This window comes from Hordeum vulgare, chromosome 6H (genome assembly GCF_904849725.1).
Source record: "Hordeum vulgare subsp. vulgare chromosome 6H, MorexV3_pseudomolecules_assembly, whole genome shotgun sequence".
Classification (NCBI taxonomy): domain Eukaryota; kingdom Viridiplantae; phylum Streptophyta; class Magnoliopsida; order Poales; family Poaceae; genus Hordeum; species Hordeum vulgare.
The window spans coordinates 40447602-40470751 of NC_058523.1; positions in this window are offsets into that span (position 1 = coordinate 40447602).

Genomic DNA, 23150 nt, shown 5'->3' on the forward strand with positions numbered 1-23150 from the left:
CGTAATGTAACTTAATCTTCTTTCTAGGGAAGTGTTCCATTCCCTTTTTAAGAGGAAATTGGAATTTAATAATTCCCTTTTTCATGTCAATGATAGCACCAACGGTGCGGAGAAAAGGACTTCCCAAAATAATTGGACATGAAGGATCACATTCAATGTCCATAATAAAAAAATCAACGGGCACATAACTATCATTGACAATGATAAGCACATAATAAATTCTCCCCAAAGGTTTCTTTATGGAAGAATCAATGAGATGGACACCAAAAGAACATGGATCATAAGGTTTCCAATCAAGCATATCATACATTCTTTTGGGCATAACGGAAGCACTAGCTCCAACATCACACAAAGCAAAGCAAGAGATATTATTCAATTTTATTTTGACCATAGGATCCCAACCATCTTCTAGTATTCTAGGAATAGAAGTCTCTAGCTTGAGCTTCTCCTCCCTATCTTTGATAAGAGCATTGGTAATATGCTTGATGAAGGCAATATTGAGTGTACTAGTGTGGGGGTCCTTAGCCATTCTTTGCAAAAAGGTGATGACTTCGGAGAGACTACAATTGTCAAATTCAAGGTTTCTACCATTAGTTAAAGTGGTAGTAATGTCATATAAGCTCATTCTTTTGGTAGTCTCTAAATTCATAGGACCTTCTTGTCCTATAGTTGAGGTATTAGCATCACCATTAATAGGTCCATTGGGACTAGGAGTGCGATGGGTGCTATAAGTTTTGAGATCCTCAACAACTTGTAGAGTAGCAATGGTAGTGTGTGTAGGAAGGCTCTTAATTCTCTCTTCCTCTACCTTTTCTCTAGCCCATCTCTCTTTAAGTTCGGGTAGCATTCTTATGTTCCCATTAATTTCGACTTGGATAGCATTCATGGGTGTGGTGGTCCTTTCCTCAAGTGGGGGAAGTTCTAACTTTAAGCATCTCTACATCATGAGCTATGTTGTCCACCTTTAAAGAGAGACTATCTAATTTTTCTAGTTTCTCTTCTACTCTCTTGTTGAAGTCTTTTTGAGAAGTGATAAAATCCTTAAGCATGCTCTCCAAGTCAGAAGTGGAGTTTTTGGTGCTGGGATAATTGTTGTTGTTCCCATAGTTGTTGGATGGGAACAGTCTAGGGTTGCTACCAAAATTACTCCTATAAGCATTGTTATTGAGGTTTTTTCCTAGAAATAAAATTAACATCCACTTGCTCTCTCTCTTGAGCAACCAAAGAATTTAGAGGAACATCATGAGGATCGATAGGAGCTTGCTTAGTGAGTAGAGTCATAATCATGTCAACCTTATCATTAAGGGAGGAGATCTCCTCGACAGAGTTTACCTTCCTACTTGTTTGAGCTCTCTTGGTGTGCCATTGAGAATAATTTGTCATCATCTCATCCAATAGCTTTGTGGCAGCACCAAGTGTAGTTGACATAAAGGTTCCTCCCACGGCCGAGTCTAACAGATTCCGCGAGATAAAGTTCAATCCTGCATAAAAAGTTTGGATAACCATCCAAGTAGTCAAACCATAAGTAGGTCAATTCTTAATAAGAGATTTCATACATTCCCAAGCTTGAGCAACATGTTCATTATCCAGTTGCCTAAAATTCATAATGTTACTCCTCAACTGGATGATCTTAGCAGGCGGGTAATACTTCCCAATAAAAGCATATTTGCACTTATCCCAAGAATCTATGCTATTCCTAGGCAAAGATTGAAGCCACACTTTGGCTCCTCCTCTCAAGGAGAAAGGAAAAAAGCTTAAGTTTAACAATATCACCATATACTTCTTTATACTTTTGCATATCACAGAGCTCAACAAAAATGTTCAAGTTCAAGGCATCATCATCTCCAGCACCGGAGAATTGATCTTTCATAACGTGGTTCAGCAAAGCAGGTTTAATCTCATAGGACGTGGCCTCAGTGGTAGGAGCAGGAATAGGAGTGGAGATAAAGTAATTGTTGTTGTGACTAGTGAAGTCACACAACTTAGTGTTCTCAGTGGAACCCATAGCAACGACAACAAGCAAGAGCAAAGCAACTAATTTTTTTGTGGTTTTTGGTATAGGACTCTAAAGCAAAAACTAGAAAGCAAACTAACAAGACTAAAAAGCAAAGGTAAAAGATAGCGTGCAACTCCCCTATCTTGAAGAGTGGAGTCCTCGGCAACGGCGCCAGAAATTCGCTTGATGACGAGTTGATGTATATACTTCTAGCCCCTCGTTGGACCCCAAGTGGAAGGTGGAGATGTAGTCAGCAGCAAATTTCCCTCACACAGAGAATGTAAGGTTTATCGAACCAGGAGGATCCTAGGCTCAACAAGTAGGTGTCTTCCACCCTGGCGCTAGTAGAAGACGTGGACTTGCACACATAACAAATTACTTTGCTCCCAACGAGTACAGAGAGGTTGTCAATGTCTCTGGCCTAGTAGTTTGCAAAGGATGAAAATACAAGTGGGGAGGTAATAGTGATTGCAACGGAAAAGTAAAGGAAAGCGGTAAATGGTGGAGGTGTAAACAATGATGGTGATATGGACCGGAGTCACATGATATTCACTAGTGATGTCTCTCTCCCAAAATACGATAAAAAACTATGCTAGGGTAAACAAATCACAGTTGGGCAATTGACAGAATTATGATCGCATCACAATGCTAGTTATGCTCCTTGATAGTATGAGGTTCAATAGTAATGGGCAATACGCCAAGACAAGTATACCGTTTATTCATCAGCATCTACTTACTAATCATCCACCTTGAGATATCTATCCAGAACATCTCTCCGGTATTAAGTTGCGAGTCCCACCCAAAGTGTAAACTCAAAGCAACAGACAACTGCATTAACAAACTATGCGTAACGTAAACAATCCTTGCAACCGTGGTCACAAGCACCGTTGTTTTCTCCCTGGTGGCAATACGCACATCCCCTAGTCTCATGTTTTTGTCACTCAAGCTAGACATCGAGGGGCCCGAACCCACAATCATGGATAACGCTCCCTCTTGGATTTACGATCTACTACTTGTACAAAGCAATAAAAAGCAACGGAGAACATGCATGTATCACTAAGGAACATAATATAAAAGGATAATCAAATATATAACTCATAACAATCTGAACATAATCTCATAATCCATCGGATCCCAACAAACCGAGAATAGCAAAAGCAAGAGAATTACATAGATGCCTTGATCATGTAGGGAAGCTCACAAGGACTAACCATTGAAGCACAAGATTGGACAGAATACATCACATAGCTACTGGTCATGGACTCATGGTCCAAGGGAAACTACTCACGGCACATCCTGGAAGTGTCCATGGCGGTGGAGAAGCTCCTGGAGGTCAATCCTCCCTCCGGTAGGGTGCCGGGAAGAGGTCTCCCGACGCTCCCGATCTTGGAAGCGCTGCGGCGGCGGAACGATGGAGAAATTCGCGATTCCAGAAAGTCTGCGAGGGTTTCCTCACGGAAGTCTAAATATAGGCCAAAGAAGGGCACCAGAGGAGGTGGGGCCCACCCAGCGACCTCCTGGCGCAGCTTGGACCCTGGCTGCGTCAGCAGGCCGCCTGGGAGGCCCCTAGCCCCCTGGCCCTCCTTCGGTGATCCCGAAGTTTCTGTTTCGTTGATTTTTTTATATTTTTTTCTGGACTTTTTCGGGCTTCGGAAAATTGGGTAAAAGCCCGTGCAAAAAAGAAATCAGCACACAGAAACTGGCACTAGGTGCACTGAGTTAGTAGGTTAGTCCAAATATGTGTAAAATGATATAAAAGTGTAGCAAAACATATAACATTTTCACCCAAAAAATCATGGAACAAGCAGAAATTATAGACACGTTTGGGACGTATGAGGTAACATACAATTGAAGTGCTCTACTTCTTTAGAAAATGATTGTGTTTCGTGAGCTTGCTCAACCATGGAGCTCTCATCAGTCATCCTCTAGTCATAGAATTGTTCCATGATGTAAATCTCAATGCCAGCATCCGAGACCCCAGACTTGGCTTCCAGTGCATCCCACATACGTTTTCCATTATCAATTGATGCGTAAGCACCAACTATGTTCTCAACAAGAACATTCAAGAGAGCAGTCTTAAACAGGGTATCAGTTTTCTGAAAATTTTGTTCCTATTGAGGATCATGATTTCCTTGAGGTTTCCCAAGAGTGGCATCATAGCACCTAATGGTATCAAACATAGAACCGCTCTCACATGCCAACTCTTATAGTGCACACCCTCAAATATAGGATGCCTCATGGATGCAGCAAAACCACTCGGGGTAAATTGTCTATAATAAGGTTTTTGGATTGTTGGAAATATGAGAAATTTAACGTATGATTTAAATGAAATAAACTGTAGATAGAATATGACCACTGTAATAGAAACAAGACTAGTCATGCAAACTAAACTAGAGTAGGCCATAATAACATATGCAATACTAGTGAGGCAAACTAAAGAAGAGTAGGCAAATAGCATCTGAAGATGTGAACTAGAACATAACATATCTAGAATGTATATACTAGCATGATCTAGAACAGAAAAGACAAACATATATGAAGTAGTGGTTGTAGCATTGTCGTTGGCATTGACATTGTTTGCCATGTGGTCGAACAGGTTGTCGATGTCGGGGAAGAAGTCGTCGTTGGGGAAGTGGTCGTCGACTTCCATGGTGTCTGTGACGAAGAATTCAGTAGTCGAGCAGAGCACTCCCCAAAAACCGCATCACCCTTCTCTCGTACAGTACTATTGTACCGACTTGCGGTGCACGCCACAAGCCGAAAGGGGAAGAACCTAGCAGTAGCTCAAATCTTGGAACTCGGTGGCATGAGGAAGATATTATTCTGGTGCGCATCTTGAAAGGAGGCGAAATGAACAAGGAGCAGCCGTTCAATCTCCACTACATCAAAAATGTTTCAGCTCTCATGTGAACTTTTGTACACGAGTCATGCGTGGCAAAAATTTAGACAATGGCTCGGGTTATTCCCGCAACCCGTGACACATCATGACGAGGCATGGTGTGGTGTGGCGAGACGAGCGGCGGGGGAGGAGCACGTGTGAATGTCTCTCTTATTCTCATGCTCATACACATGGGAAACAAATATCCTTTATAAGGAGGTCCAACTCCTACTATACTAGCAATGTGGGACTATTTAGTCCCATTTCTTGCCTTGCACGAATGGGCTAAGAAATTTAGTAATTATTAGAGGATGTTGTCTTGGACTAGGGGGTGCCAACTGAGCCGGCCCAGGCTCCTCGGATTGGGACAAGGGGTCCTCCTGATACGTCTTCAACGTATCTATAATTTTTGATGGTTTCATGCTATTATATTGTCAAACTTTGGATGTTTTGTATGCCTTTTATATATTTTTTGGGAGTAACTTATTAACTCAGTGCCAAGTGCCAGTTCCTGTTTTTCCATGTTTTTGACCCTTTTCAGAGGAGGATTTTAAACGGAGTCCAAACTGAATAAAACTTCGGAAAAGATTTTTTCAGAACAGAAGATACGGAGAAAGCTTGGGAACCAAGGCAGGGAGTCCCGGGGGAGGCCACAAGCCCCCATGGCGTGGCCAGGGGGGCCGCGCCTCCTAGGCTTGTGGGCTCCCTAGGCCTCCCCTGCCCTAGCTCTTTCGCCTATAAATTCCCTAAAATCCCAAAAAAATTAGGAGATCAACGAAAATACTTTTCCGCCGCCGCAAGCTTCTGTCTCCGCAAGATCCCATCTAGGGCACGTTCTGGTGCCCTGCCGGAGGGGAGATTCGGATACGGAGGGCTTCTTCATCAACACCATGACCTCTCCGATGATGCGTGAGTAGTTCACCATAGACCTTCAGGTCCATAGCTAGTAGCTAGATGGCTTCTTCTCTCTCTTGGGTCTTCAATACAATGTTCTCCATGATCTTCATGGAGATCTATCCGATGTAATCTTCTTTTGCGGTCTGTTTGTCGAGATCCGATGAATTGTGGATTTATGATCAGATTATCTATGAATCTTATTTGAGTTTCTTCTGATCTCTCTTATGCATGATTTCATATCCTTGTAGTTCTCTTTGAGTTGTGGGTTTTGTTTGGCCAACTTGATCTATGATTCTTGCAATGGGAGAAGTGCTTGGTTTTGGGTTCATACCATGCGGTGACCTCACCCAGTGACAGAAGGGGTAGCGAGGCACGTATCGTGTTGTTGCCATCAAGGGTAAAAAGATGGGGTTTTCATCATTGGTTTGAGTTTATCCCTCTAGATCATGTCATCTTGCTTAAGGCGTTACTCTGTTCGTCATGAACTCAATACACTAGATGCATGCTGGATAGCGGTTGATGTGTGGAGTAATAGTAGTAGATGCAGAAAGTATCGGTCTACTTGTCTCGGACGTGATGCCTATATGTACGATCATTGCCTTAGATATCATCATGACTTTGCGCGGTTCTATCAATTGCTCGACAGTAATTTGTTCACCCACTGTAATATTTGCTATTTTTAGAGAAGCCTCTAGTGAACACTATGCCCCCCGGGTCTACTTCACATCATATTTTCAGCCTTACTCTTTTACTTGTTGCACTTTCCGCCTTCAGATCTCACTTTGCAATCAATCTTGAAGGGATTGACAACCCCTTTATAGCGTTGGGTGCAAGCTCTTTTGTGTTTGCGCAGGTACTCTGGACTTGACGAGATTCTCCTACTGGATTGATACCTTGGTTCTCAAACTGAGGGAAATACTTGCTGCTCCTATGCTGCATCACCCTTTCCTCTTCAAGGAAAAAACCAACGCTACCAAAGTCTCCGTCAACGTGTCAATTTCTAGCGCTGTTGTTTGAGAAGTAGCAGAAGGATTTCTGGCGCCGTTTCCGGGGAGGATCAAGTCAATAACTCATCCAAGTAAGTGTCGCAAACTCATCTCTTGAATTTACTTTTTTGCCTCTCGTTTTCCTCCCCCCACTTCTGAAAAACAACAATTTACAAAAATATTTGCCTTTTTCTTTGTTTGCCTTTTTAGTTCGCCCTTTTCTTTCGCTTGCCTTTCCTTTGCTTGTGTGCTATGTGCCTTAAATATGCTTGCATCTTCGCTTGCTGCAAATCTAGTGATATGGATCCTCATCCACTTGCTAATCTCTTTAAGAGATCCAATTATGTTGATCCAATTGCTAGTGAGTTGAGTGCACTTGACTATCTTTATGGAGTTTTGCTTAAGATGCGTGAATCTGAAAATCGTGATGAACAAATTTATGAAGTGACTCACGAGGGCTCCTTGAGTGAAAAGCATGATTGCAATGGTTTCACTATAAATCCTATTAGTGACAATCATGCTAAAAATATGCAAAACCCTAAGCTTGGGGATGCTAGTTTTGCTATGTCCACTACTTGTTGCAATGATCATGATTGGGGTATTGATTTTTCTTATGATCTTGAATTTTTTTAAGCCTCATGATGCATATGATATTGGCAATAATATTGAAAGTGGGATTGGAGAATTCATGACTTTAGTTGATGATAATCCCACTATTTTTGAAGAGCGACAACTTTGCATGCATGTGGATCATGAAAAGAATATCCAATGGGATAGCTATATTGTTGAATTTGAATATGATCCCACATGTAATTGCTATGAGAGAGGAAAATATTGTGGTAGAAACTTTCATGTTACCAAATCATCTCTCGTTGTGTTGAGATTGATATTGTCTCTTTCTTCTTCCTTGCATTTGGTAACTATTGGTTGTCTTGACAATCTGTTTTCCTATAAAATGCCTATGCATAGGAAGTATGTTAGACTTAGATGTGATTTTCACATGCTTTATGATGCTCTCGTTGTGCTTCAATTCTTGTCTTTTGTGTGAGCATCATTCAATTATCAATGCCTAGCTAAGGGCGTTAAACAATAACGCTTGTTGGGAGGCAACCCAATGAAGTTATCTTTGCTTTTTTTTCTTTCTGTTTTGTTGCGTCCACACCATCATAATTCTGTTATGATTGTGTTTTTTGTGTTTCTTTTTGTGTTTGAGCCAAGTAAAACCTTTATGACTAGTCTTGGTGACGGTTGTTTGATCCTGCTGGAAAAAGACAGAAACTTTTCGTTTACGAGATGTTTTTTCATTTTTATTCAGAAAGATCTTTTGAGTTGATTCTTTCTGCTGCTGATTGATATGCCTTTTGCCGAGGCAGTCGTAATTTTTCAGAATTTTTGAGGTACCAGAAGTATACGAAGTGTACAGATTGCTACAGACTGGTCTGTTTTTGACAGATTCTGTTTTTGTTGAGTTGGTTGCTTGTTTTGATGAAACTATGGATAGTATCGGGGGGGTACTAGCCATTAAAAAGTGAGAATACAGTAATCTAACACCAATATAAATAGAAATCAAGATTGCTATAGTACCTAAAGAGGTGGTAGTTTGTTTTCTTGTGCTAATGATATCACGAGTTTCTGTTTAAGTTTTGTGTTGTGAAGTTTTCAAGTTTTGGGTGATGTTCTTATGGACAAAGAGATAAAGAGTGGAAAGAGCTCAAGATTGGGGATTCCCAAGGCACCCCAAGCCAAATTCAAGGGGACAAAAAGCCTAAGCTTGGGGATGCCCCGGGAAGGCATCCCCTCTTTCGTCTTCAATCCATCGGTAACATTACTTGGAGCTATATTTTTATTCACCACATGATATGTGTTTTGCTTGGAGCGTCTTGTATCGTAGGAGTCTTTTCTTTTTGTTGTGTCACAATCATCCTTGCTTCACACCTTTTGAGAGAGACATGCACTCATCGTGAATCTGCTAGAATGCTCATTGTGCTTCACTTATATCTTTTGAGCCTAGATAATTTTGCTCTATGTGCTTCACTTAGATCTTTTAGAGCACGGCGGTGCGTGACTTGGTAGTTGGGTTGTGCTATGAAAGTAGTCTCAAAGGTGATAGGTACCCAAAGAGGATACAAAAACTTCCATCTTCATGTGCATTGAGTATAAAGAGAAGTTTGATTCCTCTCAATTAGTTTTGAGATGTGGATTTGGTAATATTAAGAGTTATGTTAGTAGGGTGTTGTGAATCTAGAAATAATTGTGTTGAAGTTAGTGATTCCCGTAACATGCACGTATGGTGAACCGCTATGTTAGGAAGTCGGAGCATAATTGATCTATTGATTGTCATCCTTTGTGTTGCGGTCGCGATCGCGCGATGGTTTACACCTACCAACCCTTCCCCTAGGAGTATGCGTTTAGCACTTTGTTTCGATTACTAATAAAAACTTTCGCAACAAGTATGTGAGTTCTTCATGACTAATGTGAGTCCATGGTATAGTTGCACTTTCACCTTCCACCATTTCTAGCCTCTCTAGTACCGCACAATTTTCGCCGGTGCACAAACCCACCATATGCCTTCCTCAAAACAACCACCATACCTACCTACTATGGCATTTTCATAGCCATTCCAAGATATATTGCCATGCAACTCCCACCGTTCCGTCTCATGACTTGTGCTGTCACTCTCATATTGCCATTGCATGATTGTAAGATAGCTAGCGAGATGTTTCAACATCATACGCCAAGCTTGATCGTTGCACATCCCGGTACACTGTCGGAGGCAGTTCCTATAGAGTCATCATCATTCTGAGCTTTGAGCTGTGAGTAAATAAAAGTGTAATGATCATCATTATTAGAGCATTGTCCCATGTGAGGAAATAATAAAAAAAAGAGGCCAAATTTTCCCACATAAAAAAAGAGGCCAAAGAGCCCAAATAAAAAAAAGAGAGAAAAAGAGAGAAGGGACAATGCTACTATCTTTTTCCACACTTGTGGTTCATAATAGCACCATGTTCTTCATGATTGAGAGCTTCCTGTTTTGTCACCACCATATACTAGTGGGAATCTTTATTTTATAACTTGGCTTGTACATTCCAATGATGGGCTTCCTAAAAATTTCCCTAGGTCTTCGTGATTAAGCAAGTTGGATGCACACCCACTAGTTCTCCTTTTGAGCTTTCACATACTTATAGCTCTCGTGCATCCTTTGTATGGAAATCCCTACTCATTCACATTGATATCTATTAATGGGCATCTCCATAACCCTTTGATACGCCGAGTCAATGTGACCATCTCCTCCTTTTTTGTCTCACAACCACCACCACACTCTATTCCACCTATAGTGCTATATCCATGGCTCACGCTCATGTATTGCGTGATAGTTGAAGAAGGTTTGAGAAAGTAAGCGTGTGAAACCAATTACTTGGCCAATACCGGGGTTGTGCATGATTTAAGTTAGTTGTGTGAGGATGATGGAGCATAGCCAGACTATATGATTTTGTAGGGATAACTTTCTTTGGCCTTGTTACTTCGAAAGTTCATGATTACCTTGCTAGTTTGCTTGAAGTATTATTGTTTTCATGTCAATAGCAAACTATTGTTTTGAATCTTACGGATCTGAACATTCATGTCACATGAAAGGAGTTACAAAGGACAACTATGCTGGGTAGCATTCCACATCAAAAATTCAGTCTTTATCACTTCCCTACTCGAGGACGAGCAGGAGTTAAGCTTGGGGATGCTTGATACGTCTTCAACGTATCTATAATTTTTGATGGTTTCATGCTATTATCTTGTCAAACTTTGGATGTTTTGTATGCCTTTTATATCTTTACTCGGACTAACTTATTAACTCAGTGCCAAGTGCCAGTTCCTGTTTTTCCGTGTTTTTGACCCTTTTCAGAGGAGGATTTTAAACGGAGTCCAAACGGAATAAAACTTACGAAAAGATTTTTTCCGGAACAGAAGATACGCAGAAAGCTTGGGAACCAAGGCAGGGAGTCCCGGGGGAGGCCACAAGCCCCCATGGCGCGGCCAGGGGAGCCCGCGCCTCCTAGGCTTGTGGGCTCCCTCGGCTTCCCCTGCCCTAGTTCCTCCGCCTATAAATTGCCTAAAATCCCAAAAAAATTAGGAGATCAACGAAAATACTTTTCCACCGCCGCAAGCTTGTTTCTCCGCAAGATCCCATCTGGGGCACGTTCTAGTGCCCTGCCGGAGGGGAGATTTGGAAACGGAGGGCTTCTTCATCAACGCCATGACCTCTCCGATGATGCGTGAGTAGTTCACCATAGACCTTCAGGTCCATAGCTAGTAGCTAGATGTCTTCTTCTCTCTCTTGGATCTTCAATACAAAGTTCTCCATGATCTTCATGGAGATCTATCCGATGTAATCTTCTTTTGCGGTGTATTTGTCGAGATCCGATGAATTGTGAATTTATGATCAAATTATCTATGAATCTTATTTGAGTTTATTCTGATCTCTCTTATGCATGCTTTCATATCCTTGTAATTCTCTTCGAGTTGTGGGTTTTGTTTGACCAACTTGATCTATGATTCTTGCAATGGGAGAAGTGCTTGGTTTTGGGTTCATACCGTGCGGTGACCTCACCCAGTGACAGAAGGGGTAGTGAGGCACGTATCATGTTGTTGCCATCAAGGGTAAAAATATGGGGTTTTCATCATTGATTTGAGTTTATCCCTCTACATCATGTCATCTTGCTTAAGGCGTTACTCTGTTCGTCATGAACTCAATACACTAGATGCATATTGGATAGCGGTCGATGTGTGGAGTAATAGTAGTAGATGCAGAAAGTATCGGCCTACTTGTCTCGGACATGATGCCTATATGTATGATCATTGCCTTAGATATCATCATGACTTTGCGCAGTTCTATCAATTGCTCAACAATAATTTGTTCACCCACCATAATATTTGTTATTTTGAGAGAATCCTCTAGTTAACACTATGGCCCCCGGCTCTACTTCACATCATATTTTCAGCCTTACTCTTTTACTTCGTTGCACTTTCCGCCTTCAGATCTCACTTTGCAATCAGTCTTGAAGGGATTGACAACCCCTTTATAGCGTTGGGTGCAAGCTCTTTTGTGTTTGCGCAGGTACTCTGGACTTGACGAGATTCTCCTACTGGATTGATACCTTGGTTCTCAAACTGAGGGAAATACTTACTGCTCCTGTGCTGCATCACCCTTTCCTCTTCAAGGGAAAAACCAATGCAAGCCAAGTCTCTGTCAACGTGTCAATTTCTGGCGCTGTTGTTTGAGAAGTAGCACCTCCTCATTCTCAAGATGGACTCTGGAAGTTATAGGACATGGCATGATCGGGACTGCATCTGCCAAAGGCTTGACCTATACTCCAAGACTTCCCGTGTCGCCTCCATGTCAAAGATATCAACCTTGTAACCCTAGGTACCCTACCTGGCGTGTATAGAAGACATGGGATTTAGACCGTAAAGGGGAGAGATACATCAACACAAATCATCCACCTAGCCTTAAGGTTAGAACACAACTTACGATCCCGAGGTAGATCAAACTTGTACTCGATACTTCATCATCAATACAAACAAGAGTAGGACATAGGGTTTTACCTCCATCGAGGGTGCCTGAACCTGGGTAAATATCGTCTCCCCTCTTCCTCTTACCATCTGACCGAGATCCATAGCTTGGGACCCCCTACCCCGAGGTCTGCCAGTTTTCACACCGAAATTAGGGATTCTAAAAATGTTATTCGGTTGGCCCAAAATAGACCAAATTCTAGTAATAATGAGACCAAGCACGCCCTCTTGTCATACCGCATACTGATCTTGATGGACCTATGAAGTTCATGCAATACATAGTTAGTAAACTATAAGCCAGAGTGGCTCATATATATCCTCGCGAACAAAGGAGTCGCGATCGATGAGTAAACTACAGTTCAATTTGGATGATGTATGGCATTATTCTAACCGACGGGTTAGGATGGAGGACAGACTCGGGGCACATCATTAGTTCAAACAGATATACTGAATGATACCTAGAAATTCGAGTCACTAAATTTCAACTAGTGCCTATAGGAGGGATACCTTAAGAATTCTTGTTTGAATCATAACAAACTTATATCTCAAGTTCAGAAATGGATAAAGCTTCCTTATTTGGATCAACGAGGTGTGACCTATCAAGAATTTTAGATGCAAGGAAAGAAATCATAAAAGAGTAGCCCAGCTCCAAATTAATAGGCATATGAAGACTGATACCGATATAAAGACCAGCTAGGCATGCCCAAAGATCTTCTTTATCCACACTATACACAAGATAATGTAATCCCATGAAGTGATGAGGACGTCACATGCAAAATTCTTGGTAACAAACCTAACGATCACAACACTAATGCTCTCCAGAGAACTACCGTCAACATTGATCTTAATATAATTCAAAGGCGGAGGCTACCACACCTCAGTGATACATAAATTAGCCCCTACTCCCTACTCCCTTACTCCCTTACCTTTGGCGTTAGAAGCCAACTCTACATTACCTTTGACGTTAGAAGCCAACTCTACATTACATTGACAAGACGGAAACAACGACCAATAACTTTCCACAAAATTAGCAGAGGATTGGATAGATTCCTTCCTCTTACCAAAAAATTAGATCATTCCTAAATGCCAAGCCCTCTAGAAAATGAATGTGACTTTCTCATGAATTGGAGAACTTAATTTAACAAGATAAGCAACCAATTCAGCCTAGAAAACTTGAAGACCTCTTGCCCGCTAATATTCCACACTTCCATCAATGCCATACGCAAAGTCATTGCCTTAGGACGATTTGATGGTGTCCTGGATAAGCGGGTGCTAATGATGTCGGCTATTGGCCATATGGGTTGGGCCAAGGACCTCCGAGCTAACAAAACAACGGGCCGCACTCGGCGGTCCCCTTTGGAGGAATCAAGATGGACTCTTCCGAAGAGTTGGTGTATACTCAAAAGACTCGCATGCAATCTTCATCATGCCAATCATTAGATCTAACCAACCTATATGTAACCCTAGGTATACATCCGATGTCTATAAAAGCCAAGGAGTGTAGACCGTAGAGGCCAACTCATTCACATATGATCTCATGGTAGGTCAAAATTTACTCTATGCCCCATCAATCAGTATAGTCAAAGCAGGACATAGGGTATTATCTCTTAGAGATACGTTGGACCTGGGTAAAAATTTGGTGTGTGTGTTACCATCGTGCCAAGGCTACCAGCTCGGGAGCCCCTACCCAAGATCTGCCGGATTTTACTTTGTCATTGGTGGCCCATGCATCTCACTTTGTGTAGTCGAGGATGTTCGATGGCATCCAAAATAAATGATTAGATCGGCAACGACGCAACTTCTGCGTTGCACCTCAACTTGACTGAACCATTGGAGAAGATTGATACTCCAGTCCCTTCTTGAGACATCAAGATCGAAAAATTAGATCATGTTGTGATCCCCTCTCGTGTGACTTTAGATCCGACTGAGGAACATCAAACGATTTCTACCCAAGCACCGATGTTCTATCGGGCTTGGGACGGAAGCTGCATCTCACTGGACAAGCCTGGAGCTTGAATTCAACGACGCAATACACTGGCTAGGCGAGCTAGGTGATACGTCTCAAACGTATCTATAATTTTTGATGGTTTCACGCTCTTATCTTGTCTTCTTTGTATGTTTTATGTATCTTTTTATATCTTTTTTTGGACTAATTGATTCAGTGCCAAGTGCTAGTTCCTGTTTTTCCGTGTTTTTGACTCTTTTTCAGATCTGATTTTGGAACGGAGTCCAAACGGAAGAAAAACACCGAAATGATTTTTTTTCTGAATGAAATAAGACCAGGGAGCCTTTGGGCCAAGCCAGGTGGGCCCCAGGGAGCCCACAAGCTCCCACCACGCCACCAGGGGGGAGGCGGCGGTGGGAAAGCTTGTGGCTTCCCTGGCCGCCCCCTGACCTAGGTCTGGCCCCTATATATTCCCAAATATTCCGCAAAAAATCAGGGGAGCCTCGAAAATACTTTTCCGCCGCCGCAAGCTTCCGTTTCCACGAGATCTCATATGGAGACCCTTCCCGGCGCCGTGCCGGAGGGGATTTTGGAGGTGGAGGGCTTCTTCATCATCATCATCGCCCCTCCAATGACTCGTGAGTAGTTCACTTCAGACCTACGGGCCCGTAGTTAGTAGCTAGATGGCTTCTTCTCTCTCTTGGATCTTCAATACAAAGTTCTCCATGATCTTCATGGAGATCTATCCGATGTAATCTTGTTTGGCGGTGTGTTTGTCGAGATCGATGAATTCTGGACTTGTGATCAGATTATCTATGATATATATTTGAGTCTTTGCTGATTTCTTATATGCATGATTTGATATCCTTGTAAGTCTCTCCGACACTTTGGTTTTGTTTGGCCAACTAGATCTATGATTCTTGCAATGGGAGAAGTGCTTGGTTTTGGGTTCTGCCATGTGGTGACCTTTCCCAGTGACAGTAGGGGCAGCAAGGCACACATCAAGCAGTTTCCATCAAGGGTAAAAAGATGGGTTTTTTATCATTGGTTTGAGATTATCCCTCTACATCATGTCATCTTGCTTAAGGCGTTACTCTGTTCCTATGGACTTAATACACTAGATGCATGCTGGATAGCGGTCGACGTGTGGATTAATAGTAGTAGATGCAGAAAGTATCGGTCTACTTGTTTCGGATGTGATGCCTATAGAAATAATCATTGCATAGATATCGTCACGACTCTGCACAGTTCTGTCAATTGCTCGATAGTAATTTGTTCACCCACCGTCTACTTGCTTTCATGAGAGAAGCCAGTAGTAAACACTACGGCCCCCGGGTCTATTCACATCCATCGTTTACAACTCCGCTTTTACTTTGCTTTGTTACTTTGTTGCTTTCAGTTCTCACTTGGCAAACAATCTATAAGGGATTGACAACCCCTTCATAGCGTTGGGTGCAAGCTTTTGTGTTTGTGCAGGATCTTGAGATACTCTTCCGCCGGATTGATACCTTGGTTCTCAAACTAAGGGAAATACTTACCGTCGCTGTTCTACATCATCCTTTCTGCTTCGAGGGAACACCAATGCAAGGCTCCAAGACCACGGGGGAAATCCTTTGCATACTTTCCTAGGAAGTCCCTTAAGGCGTAGCCGTAGCTGAAGGATTCCTGGTGCCGTCGACACAACTACTTCCTGGCACTGTTGCCGGGGATCTTTTTGAGGTAGCAGAAGTATTTCTGGCGCCGTTGCAAGGGATACACAGCAGAACAATCAGAAGTATTTCTGGCGCCATTGCCGGGGAGGAGAAATCAAGATCTATCCAAGTAGGTCTCACAAACTCTTCTCTTGCATTTACTTTTGTTGTGAGTTGCCTCTCGTTTTCCTCTCCCCCACTTCACATTTGCCTTTCTCCTTTGCCTTTTTCGTTCGCCCTTTTTTCTCGCTTGCTTTCTGTTCGTTTGTGTGCCATGTGCCCTCAATATGCTTGCATCTTCGCTTGCTGAAAATCTAGTGATATGGATCCTCATCCACTTGCTAGTCTCTTTAAGAGACCCACTCGTGTGGAAGAAATTGCTAGTGAGTTGAGGGCAATTGACTATTTCCTTGGAGTTTTGCGTAAGATGCGTGAATCTGAAAATTGTGAGGAAGAAATTCATGAAGTGATTCACGAGGGCTCCTTGGATGAAAAGCATGATTGCAATGATTTCACTATAAATCCTATTAGTGAAAATCATGCTAAAAATATGCAAAACCCTAAGCTTGGGGATGCTAGCTTTGCTATGTCCACTACTAGTTGCAATAATCATGATTGGGGTGATGATCTTTCTTATGATCTTGAAAATTTGTTTAAACCTCATGATGAATATGATATTTGCAATGATATTGAAAGTGGGTTTGGAGAAGTCATGACTTTAGTTGATGATAATCCCACTATTTTTGAAGAGCATCAACTTTGCATGCATGTGGATCATGAAAAGAATATCCTATGGGATAGCTATATTGTTGAATTTGAATATGATCCCACTTGTAATTGCTATGAGAGAGGAAAATATTTTGGTAGAAACTTTCATGTTACCAAATTACCTCTCGTTATGTGGAGATTGCTATTGTCTCTTTCTTCTTCCTTGCATATGGCAACTATTGGTTGTCTTGACAATCTGTTTTCTTATAAAATGCCTATGCATATGAAGTATGTTAGACTTAGATGTGATTTTCACATGCTTTATGATGCTCTCGTTGTGCTTCACCTCTTGTCTTTTGTGTGAGCGTCATTGAATGCCTAGCTAAGGGCGTTAAACAATAGCGCTTGTTGGGAGGCAACCCAATGAATCTATCCTTTTTCTTTCTGTTTTGTGTTTTCCACACTTTCATAATTCTGTTATGATTGTGTTTTTTGTGTTTCTTTTTGCGTTTGTGCCAAGCAAAACCGTTATGATTAGTCTTGGGGATGATCGTTTGGTCATGCTGGAAAAGACAGAAAATTTCTGCTCACGAATTTTATTTGATGTAAGAGCTTTTGAGTTAATTCTTTTTGCTGCTGATTGCTACGCAAATTCTTCACACTGTTGTAATTTTTCAGAATTTTTGAAGTACCAGAGGTATACGGAACATACAGATTGATACAGACTGGTCTGCTGTTAACAGATTCTGTTTTTGTTGTGTTGGTTGCTTATTTTGATGAAATTATGGATAGTATCGGGGGGTATTAGCCATGGAAGATTGAAAGTACAGTAACCCAACATCAGCACAAGTAGAATTTAAGTTTGCTACAGTACCTAAGGAAGTGGTGGTTTGCTTTCTTGTACTAATGATATCACGAGTTTCTGTTTAAGTTTCGTGTTGTGAAGTTTTCAAGTTTTGGGTGAAGTTCTTATGGACAAAAATATAAAGAGTGGCAAGAGCTCAAGCTTGGGGATGCCCAAGGCACCCCAAGAGATTCAAGGATGTCGTAAAAGCCTAAGCTTGGGGATGCCCCGGGAAGGCATCCCCTCTCTCCTCTTCAATCCATCGGTAACATTACTTGGGGCTATATTTTTATTCACCACAAGTTATGTGCTTTTGCTTGGAGCGTCTTGTATCGTAGGAGTCTTTTTTTTGTTTTGTCACAATCATGCTTGCTGCACACCTAGAGAGAGAGACATGCACACACCGTGATTTTGTCGAGCTTCACTTATATCTTTTGGTAGACAATTCAGCTCACATGTGCTTCACTTATATCTTTTGAGCTAGATACTTTTGCTCTATGTGCTTCACTTATATCTTTTAGAGTGCAGCGGTGCGTGGCTTGGTAGTTGATCTATGCTTTGAAAGTAGTCTTAAAAGGGGTAGTTATCCAAAGGGATACGAAAACTTCCACCTTCATGTGCATTGAATAGTTAGAGAAGTTTGATTCATCTCAATTAGTTTTGAGTTGTGGTTATGGTAATATTGAAGTCATGCTAGTAAGGTGTTGTGGATCTAGAAATACTTGTGTTGAAGTTAGTCATTCCCGTAGCATGCACGTATGGTGAACCGCTATGTGATGAAATATGAGCATGATTAGTCTATTGATTGTCATCCTTTGCGTGGCGGTCAGGATCGCGTGATGGTTTATACCTACCAACCCTTCCCCTAGGAGTATGCGTTGAATGCTTTGTTTCGATTACTAATAAAACTTTTGCAACAAGTATATGAGTTCTTCATGACTAATGTTGAGTCCATGGTTTAGATGTACTTTCACCTTCCACCATCACTATCTTCTTAGTGGCGTGCAACTTTCGCCGGTGCACAAAACCCACCATTAGCCTTCCTCAAAACAGCCACCATACCTACCTACTATGGCTTTTTCAAAGTCATTCTGAGATATATTGCCATGCAACTACCACTATGATATGTTCCACCACGTCTACATTGCCTTTGCACGATCGTAAGATAGATAGCATGATGTTTCCGTTGATGTCTATGCCATGCTAGATCATTGCCACTGTACACTACCGAAGGCATTCCATATATAGTCATAGTTGCTCTAAGTTTTGAGTTGAAAGTGTGATGATCATCATTATTGGAGCATTGTCCCATGTGAGGAAATAAAAGAGGCCAAAGAAGCCCATAAAAAAGAGGCGAAAGAGCCCACCAAAATAAAAAAATAAAAAATAAAAAAAATGAGAGAAAAAGAGAGAAGGGACAATGCTACCACTTTTTCCACACTTGTGCATTTTGAGCACCATGATCTTCATGATTGAGAGTCTCTCGTTTTGTCACCACCATATAGCTAGTGGGAAATTCTCATTATATAACTTGGCTTGTATATTCCAATGATAGGCTTCCTCAAAATTGCCTTAGGTCTTCGTGAGCAAGCAAGTTGGATGCACACACACTAGTTTTCTTTAAGAGCTTTCACATACTTGTAGCTCTAGTGCATCATTTGTATGGAAATCCCTACTCATTCACATTGATATCTATTGATGAGAATCTCCACAGCTCATTGATATGCCTAGTTAATGTGACTATCTTCTCCTTTTTGTTTTGCAACCTCCACCACATTCCACACCATCTATAGTGCTATAACCATGGCTCACGCTCATGTATTGCGTGAGGGTTGAAAATGTTTGAGAAAGTAAAGGTGTGAAACAATTATTTGGCCAATTCCGGGGTTGTGCATGATTTAAATTCGTTGTGCAATGATGATAGAGCATAGCCAGACTATATGCTTTTGTAGGGATAACTTTCTTTTGGCCTTGTTATTTTGAAAGTTCAATATTACTTTGTTAGTTTGCTTGAATTATTATTGTTTCCACGTCAATAGCAAGCTATTGTTTTGAATCTAATGGATCTAAACATTCACGTCACATAAGAGGAATTACAAAGGACACCTATGCTAGGTAGCATGAAAGCATCAAAAATTCATTCTTATCACTTCCCTACTCGAGGACGAGCAGGAGTTAAGCTTGGGGATGCTTGATACGTCTCAAACGTATATATAATTTTTGATGGTTTCACGCTGTTATCTTGTCTTCTTTGTATGTTTTATGTATCTTTGTATATCTTTTTTGGGACTAACTTATTGATTCAGTGCCAAGTGCGAGTTCCTGTTTTTCCGTGTTTTTGACTCTTTTCAGATCTGATTTTGGAACGGAGTCCAAACGGAAGAAAAACCCCGAAATGATTTTTTTCCCGAACGAAAGAAGACCAGGGAGCCTTTGGGCCAAGCCAGGTGGGCCCCAGGGAGCCCACAAGCTCCCAGCATGCCACCAGGGCGGAGGCAGCGGTGGGCAAGCTTGTGGCTTCCCTGGCCTCCCCCCTGACCTAGGTCTTGCGCCTATATATTCCTAAATATTCCGCAAACAATCAGGGGAGCCTCGAAAATACTTTTCCACCGCCGCAAGCTTCCGTTTCCGCGAGATCTCATCTGGAGACCCTTCCCGGCGCCCTGCCGGAGGGGAGTTTGGAGGTGAAGGGCTTCTTCATCATCATCATCACCCCTCCAATGACTCGTGAGTAGTTCACTTCAGACCTACGGGTCCGTAGTTAGTAGCTAGATGGCTTCTTCTCTCTCTTGGATCTTCAATACAAAGTTCTCCATGATCTTCATGGAGATCTATCCAATGTAATCTTCTTTGGCGGTGTGTTTGTCGAGATTCGATGAATTGTGGACTTGTGATCAGATTATCTATGATATATATTTGAGTCTTTGCTGATTTCTTATATGCATGATTTGATATCCTTGTAAGTCTCTCCGAGTCTTGGGTTTTGTTTGGCCAACTAGATCTATGATTCTTGCAATGGGATAAGTGCTTGGTTTTGGGTTCTGCCATGTGGTGACCTTTCCTAGTGACAGTAGGGGCAGCAAGGCACACATCAAGCAGTTGCCATCAAGGGTAAAAAGATGGGGGTTTTATCATTGGTTTGAGATTATCCCTCTACATCATGTCATCTTGCTTAAGGCGTTACTCTGTTCTTATGGACTTAATACACTAGATGCATGCTGGATAGCGGTCGATGTGTGGAGTAATAGTAGTAGATGCAGAAAGTATCGGTCTACTTGTTTCAGACGTGATGCCTATAGAAATAATCATTGCATAGATATCGTCACGACTCTGCACAGTTCTGTCAATTGCTCGACAATAATTTGTTCACCCACCATCTACTTGCTTTCATGAGAGAAGCCACTAGTAAACACTATGGCCCCCGAGTCTATTCACATCCATCATTTACAACTCCGCTTTTACTTTGCTTTGTTACTTTGTTGCTTTCAGTTCTCACTTGGCAAACAATTTATAAGGGATTCACAACCCCTTCATAGCGTTGGGTGCAAGCTTTTGTGTTTGTGCAGGATCTTGAGATACTCTTCCGCCGGATTGATACCTTGGTTCTCAAACTCAGGGAAATACTTACCGTCGCTGTGCTACATCACCCTTTCCTCTTCGAGGGAACACCAACGCAAGGCTCCAAGGCCACGGGGGAAATCCTTTGCATACTTGCCTAGGAAGTCCCTTAAGGCGTAGCCATAGGTGAAGGATTCCTGGTGCCGTCAACACAACTACTTCCTAGCACCGTTGCCGGGGATCTTTTTGAGGTAGCAGAAATATTTCTGGCGCCGTTGCAAGGGATACACAGCAGAACAATTACTAGGCACTTCAAAAAGGGCTAGGTATGACATTACATCAACCTTGGGAGAACTCATTTGGGAGGTCAATGTCAAATCAGATCGGAACGGCAATTTCATTTGCACCCGCCACCCACGTCGAGTAATGCCCAGACAAAGCAGGGCCAATTGACATAGGGGATTTAACCCTTGTTCCGCAAAATATAAATGAGATAAATCGACAATTCTGGACACTTTTTTGTTCACGAAAACAAAACTATGAATTGCACGGATGAGGAAGCCATAGTGGCATTTCCCCTCAATGTTTAGGACAAGAGGGTCAAGAGACAAGTCTTTTGACATCGTCTGAGGATGTTCGCCTAACTCTCCGATGTAGTAACAAAATATTGCACCTTGGAGGATGCCTGGATAGCAATCAATGGCGCCAAAACCCTAGCTCGGGGTTAACCAAAGTAGGACAAGGAAGTGCACGCCCACAACATAACCAACGGTTGAGCTACAACAATGACGATAAACTGGATGAGCAACCTACACGGAAGAAAAAATGTCCTAGTAGTGGCGGAACTAAATCGCTACTAGATACCATACTCGATGAACCATGCGCAATCCACTCCACCTCTTCGGATTAACCAACACCCACAGACACATGAACGGTTGGATCCTCAAACAGGTGTTGAAAGGAGGACTTGAGTTCCTCGATAACCCTAATGCCCAGATAAGTCGAGGTGTTTCAATCAACCACAACCAAGGCCAATACCCATCCGAAACCAGGGATACATTAGAGGAGCAGAACGATTTCTCGCCTTTTGCCCCAGAGGTGACACTGAGCTATCGAACCCTTGATACGAAGGCACAATCAAAGCCATAGGTTTCTAACAAGATTTTGCACGAGTATTAGTTCTAGATTTTGACTTGATCAAAATCTATTTGATACTAAAAAGGCTTATAATAAAGTAAGCATGAGTATGAGGACTTCTCTTACAACCATATCTTTGTGAACGAGATCATTAGGATATTAATTTGTGCCGTGGAAGTCATCTATTGAGATGTTCTTGCAACATAACAAAGTGGGGGATGTGTCCAAAATTACGTCTTGACCGACACGTGTCCTGCATCAATAGTCAGTTGTCCAACCAAAAGGCCCTATCTGTCGCACGAGGTTGTCATGGAGATGGAAATCAGACAAAAGCATTTGGCGTTTAACGACTACAACTCTTGTATCCCCAAGGATAGGATCCGTGTTACCATACTAAACCTTTTTTCACCGGTTTTCGGATTAATACTTCACGGTCTCCATGGCCTTAGCCTATCCGTGGATCTCTCTCCATGATCCTTGGTACCTACAGGGACACACAAAGAACACATGCGAGATAAGAGACAACTACTAAGTAATTTTATGCAAAACATATGGAACATTAATTCAAAGTATTTCCATCGACCCTCCAACAAATACATTGGGTTGTATAGCTATGCCTCAACCCATGACCTTACTGAATTACTCATACATGGAGATCGGATCACAAGGAGAAACAATTGAAGAACATATCATGAAGATTGATTGATACTATGTCTTGCAATAATTGCCGGATGTGATACATGATTACAAAGTATGGCTAGTTGGATGAGTTCTTCGATGATGGATAAAACTGAATGTAGGCACCCGATACAGATGATTGTCAGGTCGTCATCGCCATATTCCTTACGTTTGGCAACCACTCCACGCCGGCTCACACCCTGCTACCCCATTGATATGTCTCCAACAGATCTATAATTTTTTATTGTTCCATGCTGATATATTATCATT